This window comes from Canis lupus, chromosome 10, assembly GCF_011100685.1.
Source record: "Canis lupus familiaris isolate Mischka breed German Shepherd chromosome 10, alternate assembly UU_Cfam_GSD_1.0, whole genome shotgun sequence".
In the NCBI taxonomy this organism is placed as follows: domain Eukaryota; kingdom Metazoa; phylum Chordata; class Mammalia; order Carnivora; family Canidae; genus Canis; species Canis lupus.
Genome location: NC_049231.1, coordinates 45,205,198 through 45,224,054, shown reverse-complemented (window position 1 = coordinate 45,224,054; position 18,857 = coordinate 45,205,198). Strand labels below are relative to the sequence as shown.

General features: G+C 44.6%; 1 protein-coding gene across 9 annotated transcripts in view; it reads left to right on the top strand.

Moving 5' to 3' along the window:
• The window catches only part of INPP4A (inositol polyphosphate-4-phosphatase type I A), a 134,949-nt gene that overhangs the window by 47,322 nt on the left and 68,770 nt on the right, over positions 1–18,857 (top strand). Inside the window, exon 1 of one of the 9 annotated variants that reach the window (XM_038551054.1) lies at positions 10,827–10,845. The exons of the other annotated variants lie outside the window; for them this stretch is intronic. The gene's annotated coding sequence lies outside the window, so the exon portion shown is untranslated. Of the gene's footprint in view, positions 1–10,826; positions 10,846–18,857 lie in introns of those variants that run through there. 9 annotated transcript variants of the gene reach the window in all.

Here is an 18,857-nt window from a genome sequence, read left to right as displayed (position 1 = left end):
TTTATAATTCAGTATTAGGTTATTTATTTATTTATTTATTTATTTGTTATTTATTTTTTTATTCTCATTGTTTCAGCGTTGGCCGTCGGAAGCTCTTTCGTTGGCTCCTTTGACATATTCCCAGTATTATGGGGTTTTTTACTGGTTTGTTGTTTGTTTGTTGTCGTTGTTTTAGCACATCTTTCCTTTTTGATACCACAGGATACTCCAGGCTGGTCTTGTACATTTCCTGCCCCCGCCGCAGAGTCAGCCATTTCTCCAAAGAATCCTCATCCCTTTTACTGGAGATTGGTATTAGAAACTAAGATCTGGGCACTGAGTGGCAAAAAATATTGTAATTTCAGTTCCTATCTATTTAAGCAACAAAAGCAAAACACATAAGTGGAAATACTAGCAAAGAATAACTGCAGATCTTTCTCCATTGACCAGCTCTGCCTCCTTTGTGGGCTCTACAGACACCATCTTATATTTGTAAACTGATACAGACCTCAGTCTGAGTTCCATTTCTGATATTGTCTCTGCAGTGGTGATATCTCTGTGCATAGATTCTCACTCTGACTCTGAAGTCACACATTCTCTTGCTGTGTCCCAAATGAATGATTCATGCTCCTTGAGTCTTGTAGTGGGTTTTGATTGAAAGCAGTGAAGTCTAAACCGGGAAAAGAACTCAGTGGAAGAGAAGTTTTAGACACATGATGAGCTGTGTAAACAGGAAGCAGAGCCAGAGTTCCTTAGAGGGAGGGTTGTTTGAGGCAGGGGTTCGGGGAGAGAAGTGTAGGGGATGGAGCCAGCTCCTGCATCTGGGTGTGGGGGGAGTGCTGTGGGATCTTGACATGAAAACTGCAAGTTCAGGGGACTGGAAGGAAGCCTTGCACCCCAACCTAAATATTCCGGGCCCTTGCCTTTAAGTGAGTGCATGCCTGTGCATGTGTGTGAGTGTATATGTGATGTAGTTTTGGCTCTCAGCCTCATGGGGAGGCAGTTCTGAGCCTATTGCCCTAGCCCTATGTGGGGTGCCAGTGGTATTAGAGAAGAAAGTGATGAGAGCAGAGAAACCTCAGAGAGAGAGAGAGAGGACAGAACTGAATGACCAGTTTGGTTGATGGATGGAAAGTGATGTCAGATCTGTCTGAGCACAGTGGGGCCCCAAAGAGAATCCAGGAGAAGCCAATTCTGAGGAGAATGTGTTCTTACACTTCAGTAGGTGCCATGAGTCCACGGCTGGTGGCTAGTTGACTTGAGGATGCTGCATTGGGCCTCAAGAGAGTCCTTAGGGCCAAGGGAGAAAGATTTAGGCATCAGCTATTGGATGGCTTAGTGGGTAAAATTGGCATGGTGCAGGAGAGTGGAGGCACACACTGAGGACCAGGCCTGGCCTGCAACCCATCCCTGTCTTTGTGGTTGTCCTTGGTCAAAGGTCCTGTCATGCTGAATGACTGATGGGCACTGGTTCACTGAAGCACCAAATGGAGCTGTCATTTACACACCCTCTGTAGACACCATCAGTACCAAGTGATTTAGTGTCTTTTATCTTGGTGACTCTGGACCCTGTGTTGTAATCCTGAGGTGCCTGACTCCTTCGACAATCTCACTCGGAGGGAAATTTGGCCCTAAAGTTTTCTTCTTGGCAGAGAAAGAAAAGAGAAGTTGTCCCCTTTCTTCCTAAGGCTGAGAGGATGCACAGGAATGTGCCCCCCGCCCCCAATGACTTTGGGCATATAACTTGCTTCCAGAAGGGAGATGGTTGGGGCATCTTTAACTATTTGAGTTTTTGTCCTTGGATGACATGGCATTTTGTGTAGGGTTTTTACATCTTTCCCTATGTAGCTGCCAAATTTGGACTGCCTTTTCCACTCCTTCCATTTGGAATTAGTATCTTCATAGGATCCATGTATATGTGGAGTGACATGGATAGTCAAGAAAGGCCCAGAACTCATTATAATAGTGGAGTGCAGTTAGTGGAATGTGATAGCTTTGAGGATAGTGTGCAAGGCTCCAGTGTGGGTGTGTCACCAGGACTTGTTGATGGATTAGATGTGGGGGAGGGAAGGGCCCATAGAGGAGACCAGGAAGACTCCATATTTTTGGCATGGCGATGCTATCTGCTAAGGTGGAGGGAAGCTTAGAAGTGGAGCAAGAGGAGCGAGGAACAGCACTGACAGCCCTAGAAAGTCAAGAATGTCCTATTGCAGGGTTGTGTTTTCTGCTGGTTTCCTTTCTCTGACCATGCTGCACATCACACAGAAGTCTCTAAAAAGAGAGAAGGTTTGAGATACAGTATCTGGCTCTGGAGGATGGAACCCCGTGTGATGATGAAGACACCCATGTGGGAGGGGCTGTGTCCATGCTATGGTGGTCTTCTCAGTTGGGCCTCATAGAGGCACCCCAAGTCCTTGCACCTGTGGCATTATGGTTAAACATGGAGGGAGTGCTTGAGGATTCATACTCATTGGTTAGATATGAGGTACTTCCTGAGGTATCTGTCTGGTTTGGTCCTGACCCTTCATTGTCCTTGTGAGGATGGATGCCTTCATCTCATTCTGTTTGAAACTAGGCTTTACTTCTCCTTGCCCTAGACTTACCGCTACCCTGTGACACCATGGCCTCTCAGTAGACAGGGTGGGAATCTAGAGACCCCTGTCAGTAGTGACAGCTAGGTGCGGGGTGGACAGGTTGTGCCTGCCACAGGTCTGGCCAGAAAACGCTTTGAGATGAAAAATTCGGTCCTTTGAGTTTCACAATAGATCATGTAGGGTTTGTTTGTTTTCCAAAATTACTGTTTTACAATATGTGGACCCTTTCTGCTTAGAACAAAATAAAACACTTCCCAAAGAAAAATGTTTGATGCTAATTTCACAATTAAAATTACAGTGGGGGAAAAAGTAAAGTGAAGTTGTATTTCTTTATGGAGATGGAGAAAAAAAAAATCAAAACCTAAACTGTGTCATTCAGACAGTAGTAGTAGGAACAGTAAGTTCTATCTGTATCTAATTGTAGCTGAGACCCTGCTAATCAAAAACAAATTGTATTTCCAAAAGGGAGTAGGAAGTGAGCTTTGTGCACTTCTAGAAGATTTTCACATTGAGTAGTAACATAGTCAGATGGTGGATTTTTTTTTCAAGATTTTATTTATTTATTCGTGAGGGACACAGAGAGAGAGGCAGAGACACAGGCAGAGGGAAAAGCAGACTCCCTGTGGGGAACCTGATGTAGGACTCGATCCTAGGACCATGGGATCATGACCTGAGCCAAAGGCAGACGGTCAACCACTGAGCCGCCTAGGAGCCCCCTCTCCCATTTTTTTTAGTTTGGGGTAAAATCTCTATTTTCAGCAACTACCTTCCTAAAAGTATGCTGCTCCCTGACCTGGTAGCCCAGTAACATGTAAGGCAAAAGGGTTTCATGAGCAACCACCATGGACCCAGTGCAGGGTGAGGTCTGGGAAGCCAAAGGTAAACCAGCTGTCTGTGAGCTTGTATGGCCCTCATCCATTGGATGTTCTCTTTAAAGCATTCCCTCATGTTTTCATCTGAATGGTTTGGTTTCCAAGCCAGCAGAGGGGAGCCAGGGAGAAGCAGCATACTTAAGTTGACAAGAACATTGAAACCTGATAACCTGATTACAGGTAAAGAGAGGAAAGCTGTCATAATGGGTAGATGTAACAACAGAAAAAGAGCAGCCAGCCAAGTGCATTTAATATAGAGATAAGTCCTGCACCCTGATAGAAGGCACATTTGTGAACAGTCACATACCGAGTTCCTCTTTATCCCCATACTATAGATGGGAAAGAGGGCCTCAGGAAAGGGACTGTCGGGGCATGCAAGTTAGGGACAGGATTGTTGTTGTAGGATCTATGTTGTAGATCTCTTATTCAGGATAGCCCTTATTGTCAGGGAAGAATATATTTTATAACATTTTCTTCTAGCATGGTTTGCTTTTTTAAAAATTGCCACCCAACTGATATCTCACTGGCCAGAAGCAAGCAACTGCTAGAGATTTCCCTACTAGAACATCTCTCTTACTGTCTGAAGGGGTGGGCCCTGTTGATATGCTGTCTTTGGGGGCCAGTACATCATGTCCCGTAACACTGATTTCCATCTCATGCCTAGAATTTTCCCTGCTTCAGCCAACTGGGAAGAAATCTCACAGGGGTGTGAGATTTCAGGGGACCCTTCAGGGATGACTCTTTTGGTAGCTTTGTGAAGGTGAGCAGTCAGGTCCTTGGGGAGGTTGAGGCATGGGCTGACTCTGGAAAGGGTGCCCCTGGGGCCTGTATAGAAGCACAGCCCTTGGACCTTTTGGCATCAGTTTGCTATCTGGAGGGACCCATAGGGGAAGCAGAGCCTATTGAGGAACCCTGTCCAGAGTAATGGGTTTGCTAAGTATTGACTTTGGGCTTTGTAAGTGATTGAGGATCTTTATTTTATAGATGGGGAGTCTGGGGCTGGGCGGGGGGCGGGGGGTGTTCCAGAGTCCAGTCCAATTCTCAGCTGCTGCATGTCGGAGCGAGCGTTGGAGCCATCCTACCCACTACCCCCTGTCCATCAGGGAGAGATGGTTGGCTGGTGTTGTCACATTTCTAGCCCTCTCCTCAATTTGGATTCTGAGAATGCCATCTTTTTGGGGACTGGACAACACTTGGTGACTTCTTCCAAGAATGTGCTGGCGACAGTCTTTTCAACCATGCCTGGTTACCCCAAGCTAGTTGTTTTTTGGGAGAGATAAATACATTGCTCTCAGATGTTGATTGGAATCCTTTTGGCCTTCTCAGCTGAGTGGTCCAGAATGAAATGAGCCTCTTATGTGTAGAGGGGGTTACTTGAGGGGTATTTATTTTTGAGGAATGTATGTGGTTCATCTGCTTACTCTGACCTCCTGATGATCTGATTTGTGATTGCATGCCTGCCATGCATGATAACATTTCCTTACATTTACAAATGACTTGCTACTCATGATATACATCTGGGTGACTGTTATTATTAATAAAAAGTGTATTTTTAAGGTATGGCTCCAGTTCCTCCTGGGGGAAGTTTCCTCTTAGAGTGTAAAATTCATATTCTGCTGGTTGATGCCACTTCCTTAACATGGACTATTAGAGTGAAAGGAACTTGCACATAGTGTTTTGTTCTTTAATAGAAATTTAGGTATAAATTTTATCAGAATCTGCTTCTGGAATAGTAGTATTAGGTGTTCTGCAGACCTTCTCCTCAGCAAAACAACAATCATTGATAAAAACTGTTTTAAGAAAGTAATCAGTTAAAATATCTGGAAATTGCTTTAAAGGCATACAACAAATGAAGAAATATTTATTCAGGAAAACCAGCTAAACTCAATAATAACAGTAAGAGTTTGTAGCACTTGATCTGTGGCCCACTTTTTCCTGCCCAGTTCAGCATGGCAGAAGCTATACTCTTGGCTGGTTGTGGCCAAGATATGTGGCTCCCTCTCCCCTGGGCTTCCATCAAGGCCTGGTGGCGCAGCGGTTGGCGCCGCCTGCAGCCTGGGGTGTGATCCTGGGGACCCTGGATCAAGTCCCACATCGGGCTCCCTGCATGGAGCCTGCTTCTCCCTCTGCCTGTTCCTCTGCCCCCTCTCTCTCTGTGTCTCTATGAATAAATAAATTAAAAAAAATTTTTTTAAAAAGGCCTACAGTATCTCCCTGGGAGGGGCAAGCTGCCAGCGTTTCTCATTCCCCTTGAGCTCCGTGTTGTAGAGCTAAATTCCAGGAAAGTATAGTTAGCCTCTAGGGTGGAAGCTCTTTACCAAGCTGAGAATCTTCAGGCCCCAATTGCCCTCTGTCATCCCAGTTTGCATGTAGGGCAGAGGCTCAATTCGAGAAGAGTGAAGCCTAGAAGATCAAGGGCTACGCCCCCACCCAGCATTGTTTGTAAAGTTGGCATGTCACTGAGAGAAGTGGGCCACTGTCCTTGACCCCAGCTCCAGGGCAGTGACTCAGAAAGGAGGTGAGAAGTAGGCCATAAGAACAGAAAGCTCTGAGGCTTCTCCCAAAGGTACTGAATTTATTTGTAACAGAGTGTGGGGAAGTTCAGACCTAACAGTACTCTGAGAAACGAGGAGATTTTGGTGGTAAGCAAGTAACAAAAGGCTAGTAGCTCCCTGAGAGCAAGTGTTGAAACTTCAGGCTAGAGACAACCAGGGAAAAAGACAGCTAGGAAGAACCTTCCTGGTCAGAACAGACCTCAAACATTGACATCAAAAATGACCCCTGCAAAAAGACCTATATTTAATTGGATCCAGTTGTGCAAAAATTGATGCCCCAGAATATTATTGAAAACGGAACAACCAGCCAGCAACTCTTGGAGCCTCACTGCTGGGTGTGATGACATCAGAGACAGGCAGCCTAAAGGAGACCAGGAAGAGGAGCAGAGAGCCCTAATGAGACCGTTTTCATCCCAGGAACACTGTGCCTCCTGAGAACCACCACTGTAGGCTGCACTCTTGGGGTGGGGTGGAATGGGGCGGGGCTAGACTTCACTATAAACTAGTACAGCCCACCCCTGAAAGAGGAAACAAAAACAAGCCCCTGGGGAGGAGAAGAACAGCATTCAGAGTTGCTGCAATATATTTAAAAGGTCCAGCTTTCAAGGAAAAAAAGATAAGACATGCAAAGAAATAAGAACGTGAGATGGGATTTTTAAAAAGGTACAGAAATTGTGTGGGAGAGGGCTGAGATGTTGGGCTTAACAGACCAAGACTTCAGAGAAGACATGATAAAGAATGATAAATATATTCAAAGAACTAAAGAAACATACTTAAGAAGCAAAGACTGACATGATGATGCATCTGACCAATTAGAGAATAAATCAGTAAAGATCTAGAAAGTATAAAAATGAACCAAATGGTTGGGGTGCCTGGCTGGCTCAGTCTCACATCTGACTCTTGATTTCAGGGTTGTGAGTTCAGTCCCCATGTTGGGCATGGAGCCTACTTAAAAACAACAAGAACTGAACCAGATGGAGATTCTGGAGTTGAAGAATAAAATAACTGGTATGAAGAATTCACTAGAGGACCACATCACTAGTTGTTCACCATTGGAAGACAGAATTAATAAACTTGAAGATAGAGTGGTAGAGATTATGCATTTCATTTTTAAAAAAAGATTTGAGTTAGAAAATGAGAATGAGTGGAGGGAGGCTAGAGGGAGAGAATCTTCGAGCAGACTCTTCACTGAGTGTGGAGCCCTACATGGGACTCCATCCCACAACCCTGAGATCACAAGCTGAGCTGAAAGCAAGAGTTGGACACTTAACCAACTGAGCCACCCAGGCACCCCAAGATTATGCATTCCAAATGATAAGGGAGGTGGGGGGAAATGAAAACAGAGCTTCAGAGAAATTTGGGATATCATTAAACATACCAACATACATATAGTACAAGTACCAGCAGGTGAGGAGAAAGGAACAGAAAAAAATATGAGAAGAAATAATGTCTGAAAACTTCCCAAATTTGATGAAAAATAATCTATACATTTAAGAAACATAGGAAACTCCAGTAGCATAAATATAAAGAGGTTCATATCCAAGCACATCATAGTAAAAGATGGTAAAAGAGAAAATCTTAAAAGCAACAAGGGAAAAATTAGATTGGACCAGAGAATCCCAGTAAGGTTAACAGTGGACATCCCCTAGACATGATGGAGGTGGGATGGAGAAGACAGGGGGATGGTGTATTCAAAGTCCTGAAAGGACAAAAACCCCATCAACCAAGGACCTTATATCCAGCAAAACTGCCTCTTAGTAATGTGAATGAAAGATGTTTTAAAATTAAAACAAAAAAAAAAAAAAAGGAATTTGTTGTTAGCAGACCTGTCTTACAGGACATTTAAAGGAAGTTCTTGCTGACAACAAATGACCACAGACGGTGGTTCAGATCCATATGAGGACACCGAGAATGCCAGGATTGGTTATTATATAAAAGACAGTATAAATGTGTGTCTCTCCCCCTTTCTTCTTTTAGCTGATTTAAAAAGCAATTTTATTAAATGATATGAATACAATTATATTGTTGGGACTGTAACATTTAGAAGAGTAATGTATTTGTCAATAATAGCATAAAGGAGGCAAAGGGGAGCAAAGCTTTCTTGGAGTAAGGAAATTACACTGTGTTAGGTAACTTGAATCCACAGGATAAAAGGAAGAGAACCAGAAATAGTAAATAAGAAGGTTAATATTTCAAACTCTGTAAATACACACTTGCTTTCCTTCTCTCAGCTTCTTTAAAGAATTTTTTTTTTGAGAGAGGGGGAGGGTGCACATCTGAGTGGGGGTAGGGAAGAGGTAGAGAGGGAGACAGAATCGCAATCAGGCTCCACACTCAGCACAGAGCCTGATGTCAGGTTTAGTCTCATAACCCTGAGATCATGACCTGAGCCAAAATCAAGAGTTGGACGTCTAGCTGACTGAGCCACCCTGGTGCCCTGCCCTCACCTTCTTTAAAGACTTGAAGTAATAGTAAAGAAATAGTGACAATATGTTTTTGGGTTTCTAATATATATAGATAATGATACATGTAACAATAATTGAACAAAAAGGAAAAGGGAATAGAACTGCATAGAAGGAATGTTGTCTTGTCTTACTGGAATTGTGTGGATAAAGTAATTAAAGGTCACACTAGAAAATATCACTTAATGCAGAGGAGAACAATAAATGGGGAAGAGACAAACAAAAAAGACAGAGATGCCTGTGCTCTTGCTCTTGTTCAGATTTTTTTTTTTTAAGATTTTATTTATTTATTCATGAGAGACACAGAGAGAGGCAGAGACATAAGAGAGGGAGAAGCAGGCTCCCTGCAGGGAACCTGATACGGGACTTGATCCCAGGACTCCAGGATCATGCTCTGAGCCGAAGGCAGACGCTCAACCACTGAGCCCCCCAGGTGCTCCCAGATGGTTTTTTATTATACAGGTACAAACTAAATATTTGAATTTGACTTTCTTTAATTCTGCATGAAAAAAATTTTATCGGCCTTTCCTAGAGAGAGCCCTCATCTGGCTCCGATTTATTCTAGGTCTTTTTGTCAAAGATATATTTTAAATGTTGCATTCAGGCCTGACCTGAAGGTTGTAAAGATATAGAGAGCAGGTGTGGGGAGTGAGAGAGAAGCTTGGGGCCTGGGATTGAGGTTTCCTGGCTCTGGTACTGAGTAATGACCTTCAACTGGTCATTTTTCCATCTCTGACATTGGATGTCAAATGTTAAAAGATTGCCCTGAGCACTCAATGAGATAATGACTGGTTAGTGCTTGACCATAGGCTCCCCCCATCCCCATCCCAGCAGGTCAGTTGCCCAGAGGGGAGAGAAGGGATTCAGGTTCTCTGCCTCAGTGTGAGGATACTGCACCTCCTGCAAGCAGAAATGGGAGGGTCATTTTAGGACCTCTGGTCCTTGACTTCCTACTGGCAGCTGCCACCAACTCAGATGCTGGACTTGGGCATTGCATTAGATTAGAGGACTAATTTGTCCCTCCCACCGCCATTCATATGTTGAAGTCCTGATGCCCCAGTGTGTCTATATTTGGACATAGCCTCTCTAAAGAGGTAATTAAGGTTAAATGAAGTCATAAGGGCAGGGCCCTGATCCAGTACAGCTAGTACCCTTAGTAGAAGAAGAGACACAGAGGAGGGGCTCACAGATGAAAGGCCATGTGAGGACACAGCAAAAAGGCAGCCATCTACATGCCCTGTAGAGAGGCCTCAGGAGATACCAACCTGCTAGCACCTGAGTTTTGGACCTCCAGTCTCCAGTACTGTGAGAACTTAGGTTTCTGTTGTTTAAGCCACCCAGTGCGTGGTGTTTTGTTTAAGCAGCTGGAACATCCTAACACATCTGTCTAGTGTGTTCTTTCTTGATACCCACCAGCATTACTGAAGCTTTGACCCACTGAGGAACTGGGGAGGCAGTCCAACTCAAAATGTGTAAGCATGAAAGATAATTACAAATAAGGCTGTTTTGGAGATTGTTTTCTCTCTGTCCTCCTCCTGTTAATGATCAGCTGGGTGACAGAAGCCATTTAAGTGGTGCTGTCAACCTGCCAGAGGGGACTGTGACTCTGGTTGGTGTTACCCAATGCCAGGTATGTGTTGGATTTCGGTCTCCTCCCTGTTTTCCCCCCTGAAACAGTAGTGGTGGATAATCACATGGTATTTTTAGAACTGCTTTGCAGTTTCTCTGTGCAAACCTTTCCCTGGGTACATGGTTTAATCCTCTCATCCAGCCTTGTTTAAGATCTGCAGAGTACTATATTTATTTGACTTTCTTTGAAATTTCCAAGCTTTTCAGAATGTTGCTGCAAGAAGTCTGATGCTTACAGAACTCTAGAACTTATACCTTAGAAGGCTTAGCCACTGGTATGTTTGTAGGCATTCTTATGACTTCTCTCTCCCCTTTTTTCCTAGACCTTCTAGGGCAGGGCAGCTAACAACCCCCTTGGAATTAGTGTCAGAAAGTCCTTTTTTTTTTTTTTTTAAATGAATCTTGTATTTGTTGGTTTGTTTGTTTATTTTAAAATATTTTATTTATTTATGAGAGACACAGAAAGAGAGGCAGAGACACGGGCAGAGGGAGAAGCAGGCTCCCTGCAAGCAGCCCGATGAGTTACTCGATCTTGGATCCTGGGATCATGCCCTGAGCTGAAGGCAGACACTCAACTGCTGAGCCACCCAGGCGTCCCATAAACTTTGTTTTTTAGATCAGTTTTAGATTCATAGCCAAGTTGTACAGAAAGTACAGAGAGTTCTCATACACCCCTGGTCTCCACACAGTCTTTTGATTGTGCCCTTGTGATCTTCCAAGGACAGTTGGGGAGAGTCTCCTTTCTAGAGAAGCAGTAAGTTTCTTTTCTTTCTTTCTTTTTTTTTTTTCAAGATTTATTTATTTATTTATTCATGAGAGATACAGAGAGAGAGGCAGAGACACAGGCAGAGGGAGAAGCAGGCTCCATGCAGGAAGCCCAATGTGGGACTCGATCCCCGGGCTCCGGGATCACGCCCTGAGCCAAAGGCAGACGCCCAACCATTGAGCTACCCAGGCATCCCAGAGAAGCTGTAAGTTTCTAAGCTACATCAGTTATTTTCAGTGATCAGGTGGAGGGTGAGGGTGACAATCTGCCTGCCTCAGTCTTTGACCTGAATGTAACTTGGGCCTGGCACCCAGTAGACTGTCCCTGTGTCTGCTGTGGGCCCAGTGGAGCCACAAGAGAGGCCCTTGGCAGGCCCGGATCTAATTACTGGGGAAACCTTCCTACTCCTCACAACCTCAGGCTGTCTCATTCTCCAGAAAGAATGTGTCATTTAAAGATTTAAATGCTGACTGCTATCTTTTTAAAGCATTTTTTGCCTTTCTGTCTCATCTGACCCTTAGCAAGGCTTTGTGTCACTTAAATTTTATTTAGTAACCTTTGGTCTACAAAGCCTTCACATCCACACTTTCTTAATTGAGATTTGCAACAAATCTAAGGTGAGACTGTCTCCCCAGCTTAATGACAGGGGATGCAGGTTTAGAGTCAAGCCTTTCCACAGTGAAACAGCTGGCTGGTCGTTGGGGATGGAGATGGGATGGCGTGTTCCACGCAGTCTGCTCTAGGCCCAGTGTCCTAAAGGGGACATGTCTGCTTCTGGAGGGATGGGTGTAAGCCTTATATCTGAATAATTAAATGCGTTTTATATATATACGAAAAAATACTTAACTGGTTCAAATATTACATGTAAATTTAAAGAAATTATTTAAAGAAAATTCCTTTTTTATTTAAAGAAAAATCTATAACTGTCAGTGTAAGGTCACAGTAGAAGTCATAATCCCTGTGTGCCTGCCATTTGGGAAGTACCCAATATCTGTGCTAACCTGTAAGATGACCAGGGAAACCAGAGTCCTGCTGTCTGTCCCAGCCTTGCTAGTTCTCCACGGCATATCCTCTCTGACACAGGGAGCAATGATTCTCTGTGGCTGAGGCAGGCTTTGTTGTGAGGAGCAAATGACAGAGCAGAATGAACACAATTTAGACCATTTAGGGCACTCTAGCAGTGTAGATAGTAAACGAGGGATTAAAGGGAGGAGGGGCTGCATCCGTCAGAGGGAATGCCGAAGTGCCCAGAGTTGGTGGTGGTCCTGAGATCTGATGGCTGAATTAAAACCTAAAGCAGACCAAGAGCCCAACAGCTTCAACTCTACACAAGTTATGTTTCAATGACATTTCTTTGCCCCTTATTTGTGTTTGATAAATATGCTGATGTACCAGGCGCTGCTTAGCCAAGCAATGATAGGAGAATTCTGGCCTGATGCAGGGTATCTCTGGTCTGATCCAAGACCTCAGTTGTCTTCATGTATCTGTGCCTGCTCTCTTCCTGCATGGTATTCTGAAAAGATGTGAGTGTGTTCACACCTGCCTGATGGGTGTACATCTGGCCCCTATATAAAAGTCCAGTCCTCATTGACCCCTAGTGATGGGCTGGATAAGAGTCCTGGGAGTGTTAGGTGATACCTGTCTGGGGCTGGCTGAGTTCTCCAGATGAGAACATTGCATGTGGTGGAGGCCTACCCCTCTGACTCTATTGTCAGCGCCTTGGCCTGTGCTGAAGGAGGCAGGACCCAAAGCTGGCTGGCAGGAGGGCTTGAGGTGGCTTAGGAAATGTATGTCCTACATCCTGGCTTCCAGTTTTTTAGTTTTTCTACAGATCTCTTCTAGTGGGAGATGGGAGCAGTTCTAGAAAGTAAATTTTGAAGACACATTTTCCCTAGTCCCTTTATTACTTAGAGAATGTTAACAAGAATGTTAAAGAAAAAAAAAAGTGAAAGCACAAGTAGAGATTTTAATTAGTTTTCGTTGTTACTGCTCTTGGTGATGGCAATTTTATATATGATATATGACAAGGAGGCATTTTATGGGGGCCTTTGTTCCCAGTGTGTTCTTCACATTTCAAAACTTAGCTGCAGATTTGGGAGAAAAACCAAGTAATGGCAAACGTACTTCTTGACATTTTCCTTGTTATTGCACAGATAGCCTGACTGGTTAGCATCCTCTTTCTAAAGAAAAGCACAACCAGCTTAGGAATCTTTCTGGAACAAGGCCACAGAAAAAGGGAAGATGTTCCTGGCAACTTTGTGTAGCAGCCTCACTACTGCTCGGCTTAGGGTGAGGTTATTTGGGTGAGCCCCCTTACAGGGGGAAGATGACCCTGGACTAAGGTGTTTGTGATAGACCTGAATTGCTTGGCCTCTTCAGTTACCAAGTGGTGTTAGTTCTTTTTGTGGTTGTTGATGTCATTGGGTTTTATTTTATTTACAGAATTGAACAGTGCTTCTTTCCAGATAGTGGCATGTCCTAGCTTTAGGTTTAATTGTTGTGATGACAGAGTGACCTTTGGAACGCCCTGGAGACCTGCCAAGACAGGAGAGTTGTTTTTCAAGTGTCTGTTGTAGATGTTGCCCATCCCTTCTATGTCAGGTGCCATCTTGCCCCAGCTTACCCAGGTAAGCAAGAGGTTTGTTCTCAAAAGCCCAGTAGGAGAGTTTAAGAAAGTACCAAGATTTTTCCTAGAGGGTTCTTCATGCCTACTAGCTGAAGCCCAGCTCTGTGGTCTAGTGTGAGTGGCTACCTCGAATTGACCCTGCCTGGTTCTCTAGTCTGTTCTCTCTGTCCCTTAGAATGCTGGGCTTCCCTGGTCCCTGAATTAATTGTCCTTGAGTGTGCCTGTGCCTTTTAAAGTCATATCTGTCCATGCTTGTCTGGATCATCTTTGACCAGACTTACCTCCCTCACAAGCCTAGGGCATGCATTTCATTTTGTCTTGTCTGAATGTCTTACTCCTTTGTTACACTGTGGGTCATTTCTGACTCACCTGTGTGTCCCCTTTAAGTATCTGGCTTGGCACCTCTTGAATGAATGAATGAACAACTGCAGTTTAGATTACAGGCCTCCATGAACACTCCTGTCAGCAAATGTTGCTGGTCATTGGTGGGCCAGGCTTGCCAGATGAGCACAGAGACCTCCCTAGAGCTCCTCTCTGTCCTCTGCCCCCTGCGCCCTGGTTCTTCCTCTGTTGGCCTAATCTTCACTGGTGGTTGGGAAGGTGTGCCATGGCAGGTGTTGCTGTTGAGTACGAGGACACCAAGTGTCAGTAGGTGCCTCTTCCTGCCCAGTTGAACTCACTCACTGCTCCAGGCCACACATGTGAAGGCTGTGAAGGGAAAACACTGATTAGTGAGAAAGCCCTGGCACCCCTTCTCACCCCGTTAACCAGAGGCAATCCTAGGGAGGGATCCTGATTTCTTCAGCTTTGGTCATGCACTCTCCTCCTTACAAGGAAGAACACATGGGAGAAATAGGTGAAAGAAAGGACTTTCTTTGGTGCCAGACTAACTTGCAGCTGATCAGCCAAAAAGCTGGTTTCCCTATCTCAATCCTACCATATCACATTGTCAGAGAAAACACACACACACACACACACACACACACACACACACACACAAACAACCACCAAGAAAACCCAAACCAACCAAATAATGCAACTGAGTTAGCTAAAACTGTAAAACCTTTTCTCCAGAGAAGTCTCATGTAAAAATCGGGACTGCTTGCTTTTTATTTTATATGAAAATATGGAACACAAAAATCCTTTCAGAGTTTCTCTACATGCTCCACCCAACAGTGATTATTTAAAACAGCATTTCTCTCTTGCATCTCAAGTAAGCTGATAACATACCATTTTGCCAGAGATTTACATATGGTAAAGCTTACAGAATGTGTGACCCACTTTGTTTCCAAGGTATGTAAAGACAGACTTCTCTCCCTAATTTTGGTTTGTTGGTGCAGAAGCCAAAATCAGCCTGGTTGGGTGCTGCCCACTTGGAGGCCTTGGGCAAGTCATCCTTAGTCTCCTGGCTTATTGCCTTGTTCCAGAAATAACTTTGTCCTCCCAGCATTTCATTGATCTGTGGTTGTTGCTTCACATTTATAGCCCTTTATGGAATTTTGTGGCTACTCAGAAAGCTTTATATTCTCTTGTGAAACCAACCTTGACACTTCTGAATTAGAAAACAAGCTTTCCTAGTGATTATAAAAATAAACTGAATCCTCCCAACTCATCATCTGAAACAAATTGGAACTTTGAAATTATTGTCAGTCCTGCTCTGTAAACAGTCTAGAAGGAAATCATGTATCAGGAGTGAGCCTCTAAGTGCCTCTTCGGGCCCATGTACCATCCTGCTGAAGGTGCTGAAGTGAGGATGGTAAAGGGTTCAACAGGAGCAAGGGGGAGGTACTAGGGCACTGTGCATGTGGTTGGATAGGAAACTCTGCATGGCGGATGCTGGCATGTAGATGCCCGAATTTGAAGTAAACCTATAGCTATCATATTAGATAAGCCCTAGGAGCTGGATCCTTCTTTGTTTTCTCAAAGCTCCATTGGAATTAGCATGGAGTTTTGAAAGTTGCCTGAGTATTTGGTTCTAGTAAACAGAACCAAAGCCTGGCTTCATGGTTGCTCACTGACCTGGCATAATCCTGGAGCTTCCCATCCTGAAAAGGCTCAGGCAGCCTCAGGCTTGGATCTCACTAACCTCTCTGGGAGCTGGTGTGGGTGCCCAGCTTCCCTTCCAGGAGTGCATTTTGCTGTTAGGTTAACAAAAAGTACCAGCAAAGGGGCACATGGGTGGCTCAGTTGGTTGAGTGTTCAACTCTTGATTTCGGCTCACGTCATGATCTCGAGAGTCCTGAGATTGAGCCCGGTGTCAGGCTCCATGCTCAGCAGGGAGTCTGCTTGAGATTCTCTCTCCCTTTGCCCCTTCTGCTGCTTGCAATCTCTCTCTCTCTCTCTCTCAAATAAATACATAAATCTTTAAAACGTACCAGCAGGTCTTTGGGACTGTAGGATCTCCCAAGTAGGCTAACCTTGGTTAAGGCCTGTGTTTCTCTACACAGGGACTGCCATTTTAATGTGTATAGCCACTGTCCTGAGTAGTGAGCTGGTTCATTTCCTTGTACTGCTTCCGTTGACAAACCTCAATGAGGACGTGGGAGTTTCTGTAAAGAGAGGGAGGATGCATGTTTTATTCTTGAATTGTGGAATATGTGTCATCAGTGTGAGCTGGGGACAGCATGTTAACTGTTTCCCAAAGCCCCTTGACATATTCTTTATTTACTATAAACCAGGATATTCTACAGTGAATAAATAAAACCTGTTGGGAACATTAAAGAGAAAGGAAGAAATTTTAAAAGCCACAGTAGTTGTAGAAAAAGAGTGGAGGAACCCCTACTAATCGGGTTAACATGTCACCACAGAAACTACGTGTTGAGTCATGACTTACTGGTTCAGGGGTTCCCATCTACTTTTCTATTGAAACATATCACAGTATTTATGTAAGTCCTGTCTCCACCATCAATTATAGAACATTATATATGTATATATTTTTTTAACTTTAGTATTAATATAGTTGACTAGGTTTTGTCTTTCTACCCTATTCATAGAGTTTTGTGTTTTTTAGTTTTATTTTGCCCCTCCCCCCAGTTTTGTAGGCTTTAAAATTTCTTTTGAAATATTTTAACAAAATATTGATAATATTTTTTTGAGGTACTTAATTTCAGCTTATGTAGAGGAAATCAAACATCAATGATGTAACACAAGAAGTCCTCCCCCATCCTGAAGTTCTCTCTTCTGCCTTCTCGAGGAAGGTCCATTTCCTCTCCAATCTGTAGCTTAACATGAAGGCTGGAGTTTGGGTTAGAGAAGAGACTTTGTGACCACACAAGCCTTGTAAAGACGTGGGTGGGGGTGGAAAGGAAAAAATGGTGTTTGTCTTGGATCTGAAATGTTTTCTTCCTAGGGGTCCTGTAAAGAGGTGGAGGGAAGAAAGTAATATTCTAATAAACATTGTAAAATTAAAATAATATATGTGCAGGGCGCCTGGTTGGCTCAGTTGGTTAAGCATCTACCTTTGGCTCAGGTCATGATCCTAGAGTCCTGGGATCGAGCCCTACATTGGCTCGCTGCCCAGTGGGGAGTCTGCTTCTCCCTCTCTGTCCCTCTGGCTGCTGCTCCCCCTGCTTGTGCTCTCTCTTTTGCGGTCTCTCTCAAATAAAATCTTTAAGAAAAAATATATGTGAAAGCACTTAAAAAATGAGGAACTAGCCAAGGGAAAGGATTGTGCCTTTTACCTGAATCTGGTTGTAGTTTGAATTAATGGGCCCTGCAGGCTGTTTTGCTTGTTGGAAAGTGTGCAGGACAGTGAAGGGTTGGCTCATTGGCTCAGGTCCTGACTTTGCTCCAAGGCTCATGACCTTGAAGAAGCTCGGGTCCCTTGTAGGCCTGACTTCCATCTGTCCAGCAGCCCAGGGCAGGGGGGCGTGAGGAGGGGGAACCAGGGGGCGCAGGCGGCACTTGCCAGCGGAATTGTTGCTCCTGCTCACAGGGCTGGGCTGCCCTTGAGGGTTTTCCACCTGAGGCATCTCTGGACAGGGTGTTTCTTTCCCTGGATACCAGATGAGGCAGGTGAGCGGCCAGAGGCATCTGAGGCTGGGCACTTGTCTCCTTTCTTGACCTTCTACTCCTGTGAGCTGGAAACATGATGAGAAACTCCAGTAGCAGCAGATATGCCTGGAGGAGCATAAGGCTATGTGACCAGACTGAAGGGAGGGAGGACAGACGGTGCTCTTCACGCGGGGAAGTGTTGCAGCCACTGTCTGGTTTGCCACCTTAGTGGCCCATAGCAGGAGCCCTTCACTGTGGAGACTCAAAGAAGGTGACCGGCATCTTCAGTATTGCATTTTTACACAGTGAGCCATAAAATTATGTTTTGCACTTTTTTCCCCTGTAACCCTCTTGATGTCATGAGGGAGCAAAACCACATGTCCCGCCATCTGGGACCCTGAGACTCCTTGTTCATGGTCCAGGGAGGTGTCAACATATCTCCCCTCATCTGCCTTGCTTGACAACTCATGTTTCTGGGGAATGGTGGCTGCTGGCCATTGTTATTTTGACCACATAGCTGCTGTGTAAACTAAGTGGCCTTTGTGGGCAGGAGAGGCCCCCTGGGGTCAGTCAGTTGTGTTTATGTGACAGTTTCTTTTTTTTTTGAAGATATTTATTTATTCATGAGAGACACCGAGAGAGGTAGAGACATAGGCAGAGGGAGAAGCAGGCTCCCTGCCGGAAGCCCAATGTGGGGCTCGATCCCAGGACCTGGGGATCACATCCTGAGCCAAAGGCAGACACTCAACCACTGAGTCACCCAGGTGCCCCTGTGTGAGGATTTCTGTGGCCACACCTGCCTCATCATGTTATTATAAACGTGAGTTCATTTATGTCCAGGTCTTGTAGTTGATGTATAGATCTCTTTTAATTTTATAGTAGTTGAAGAGCTCCGAGAAGAGAGAGTTTGTACCTCATTTTATGTTTATGTTATCTATTTTAAACAATATGAGAAACATTTACTTAACAGTGGGAGTTCTTCAACTTTTTTAAAGTTTGAGGACAACTTGCTACAGAATCTCTCCATTTGGATCCTAAAAGTTGTGGTGAGTTGTGAGGATTCCCTCCAGCCTCCCCCCTCACCCCTTTTGTGGGGATTCTCTCCCACCAAACTCATGGTCTCATGGGAGCACTCATGCTGCAGTGTGACCCCAGCCTCTGGCCTGGGTGCACCTGGCCCAAGTTATACCCTTGGAGTGCCTTCCCCAGAATGAGCTGCATGGGTAACTGAGGGAGAGTCCATGCATTCAGCCTCTTCAGTGGCTAGACCTAGGGAGTAAATTTGGGGGCTGTCGGCTGCCTTGACATCATCATGAGCACAGGTTCATTTTCAGGGAAGGGGAGAAAGACATGGGTAAACAGAGGAGAGCCCAGACAAATT